Source organism: Protomyctophum parallelum (genome assembly GCF_964188405.1).
Source record: "Protomyctophum parallelum genome assembly, chromosome: 14".
Lineage (NCBI taxonomy): Eukaryota > Metazoa > Chordata > Actinopteri > Myctophiformes > Myctophidae > Protomyctophum > Protomyctophum parallelum.
This window is the reverse complement of record NC_139709.1, coordinates 3,247,780-3,250,808: the sequence shown is the minus strand read 5'-3', so window position 1 is coordinate 3,250,808 and position 3,029 is coordinate 3,247,780.

The following is a 3,029-nucleotide window of genomic DNA, read 5'->3' as shown; positions in this document are numbered from 1 at the left end:
TTTGACTGCGACCTCAGGGGGAGGGACCAATGCGACGCGTCACCGGAGATGTCAGGGTTGCCAGACGCCGCGAGATAAATAAGAAAAGGCTCTGTAGAATGGGTACTAGTATTAAATAGCTCAATATTGCTGATTACTTAGGTTAGTTAGAAAACACGCCGCAGTGGTGTCCGTGTCTAGAACTTAAACCAGGATGCTTCGACTTCTGCCTTCTCCCTGAAGCCGACCCTTGTTATATATTCTCCGACTATGCTTGTCACGATGACTAAGCCAGTTAGATCTATCCATATATGGTTCTACCACATCTATCTGATATCAGCACTAGGTCGGCTCGGGCCAAATATAGGGATTGTCATACTAGACATGTCATATGTCATATAGCCCAACGTCCTAGTCGGATATCCCCATATATGGGGACTAAATATCCAATGAGCTCAGATCCAACAACATGACTGGAAGCGAGAGTCTTCGTTACAGGTAGCCTACAGTTCAAACGAAGGTACAGGTCAATACACAAACAGCTACTGAGGATATAATATAACCTTGTTTACATCAGGGTCTTCCATTTTCAATTCATCAGAACATTTAAGACAAAAACATATAGCCTATCTATACACTTCTATGAAAACAGATAAGACGCCTGAGGACGCAACCTCGCCCTTGTTCACGGCTGCATGCATCCGACTCATTGATGGCAGACTGCTGGCGAACGCTGGCGCTTTGACATGGGGGGGTCACGGCCCGGGTCAGATCAACATAGAATTCATTCTGTAGGCCTACTTCCCATATAAGGAGTGTACAGGGTTTGATGAGGTCGGATCAACATATGGAATGTCAGAACAGGTCAGCTCCACACAGTATATGGAGATCTAAGGGATCTAAGCGGGGACATTCTCTTGAGTGTACAGTGTACTACACTGTACAGGGTTTGATGAGGGCCCAAGTAGCGCCGGGCCTGTTAATTTTCGGCCTGTTGAGAACTCTAGTTTTCGCTGGCTGCCAGGCGTGGCAGCACTAATAACTTTGGGGCAGGACCAAAGACTTTGAATCAAAGAGGAAGGATGGATGGGGAAGGATCAACATATGGAATGTCAGAACAGGTTCTGACATTCCATATATACATAATAATCATAATCATAACCATAATCATAATCACAATCACAATCACAGTCACAGTCACAATCACAATCATAATATCTCAAAGTTGCTGGCCAATATTGATGACATCAGGGATCTCCATATATGGGCTTAACTGCGACAGCAGGTCACATTTAATTTATATAATCATCCCTGGTGATGTCACGTTGACCTGGGCCCCTGGGGGGCTTGCCTGGGGTGACCAACCAACCAAAACAAACACACTGACGGGAAATGCTATAGATTCCATAATGGCATGAACATAAATGTAGAACCGCTGGTGGTAGGCCTATAGGCCTATATATATCGCTGATAATAAGCAGACATGGCAACACTGATAGCTATATCCAGAGTCCCAGAGTAAGACAACGACAACTCCGTTCACTTCATGAGGCCGGGCTCTTCTACATAGACAAAGGGACAACCGGAAGTTTACGGAATGCATTGGCTATGGGCTAGCGCGACTAGTACATGAACCACGTGACCAGGCTATTTTCTGCCCCCTCATAATGTCGTGACGCTGTCTCGTGGCTCAGTCTGGGCCTCTGGCTATATAGCCCTGGCTATATCTATGTGCGTCACAACACTGGACACGATTATTATTTTTTTTACATTGTTAATATAGCAATAATAGCTTTATTTTCAAACATGAAGTAGGCTTACATTAAAGTTCTCAAACGCCTGAACATACAATGCAATCCCCCACCCACTCCTTTTTTCCCCTATATGTTTTTCCCTCCTTTTTATTTTTTACCTCCTTTATGATGATTTCCTGTTTTTGGCTATATATAAGTGTATATTTGTACGTCTCTAAATGTTATGAATTGAAAACGGTGGACCCTCTTGTAAACAAGTGTAGGCCTACTGCTTTATGGTGTCGTTCAAGTGCTCACAGTTTTTGTATTGAGTTGTGCTTGAAATGCATAGAGGCCTACTGTAATTCTGCAAACTGTTAATACAAATACTTCAATCAATCAATCAATCAATCAATCAATGTTGTTAAAAATTATGTAAAAAAATAGGGTCAGGCCCTGAAGTGACTGTGGGACAGGTTAGGTATATCGATAGATTGAGTCATTGATACATTTTTCCTTTGTACAATGTAACTATAATGTTAGTTACATTGTAGATTTTTATTAGGCCTATTACAACATATACATTCAGCCATAGAATTTGAAATGCATTTGAAAACCTGTGAAATGGGACATTCTGCATAAGGACTACTCTCTACTTTTGGTATACTTTAAAGGACAACTTTAGTTTTTTTCAACCAAGGTTCATGTTTTAGGTTGTTATTAGAGAAACTAAAAGGTGAGTGTTAACTTTCTTTCATTTGCTGCTTTCTTTCGTTTTAGGGATTTTAGCTCTTTTTGACAGGGGGGCGGGGGCATTCGAGCATGGGGCTAAATATGTATTTTTTTTACCAAATTTCATGGTGATTTATTTATTTATTATTTACTATAGTCCTAATAAACCCCAGGAAATTACATCTGGCCACAGAAGATTACAGGATCTACTGAATGTGAAGGTAGCCTACTGGGGGAAGGCTTATACTGTGTGTATAGGCTCAATATGTCAGTTTGTCACATTCAATAGATCCTGTGATCTTTTCTTGACAGATGTAATTTCTTGGGGTTTATTAGGACTATAGTAAATAATAAAAAAATAAATCGCCATAATATTTTGTAAAAAATGACATATTTAGCCCCATGCTCGAATGCCCCCGCCCCCCTGTCAAAAACTGCTAAAATCCCTAAAACGAAAGAAAGCAGCAAATGAAAGAAAATGAACACTCACCTTTTAGTTTCTCTAATAACAACCTAAAACATGAACCTTGGTTGAAAAAAACTAAAGTTGTCCTTTAAAATGTTATCATTTTTGGTATGACGTGG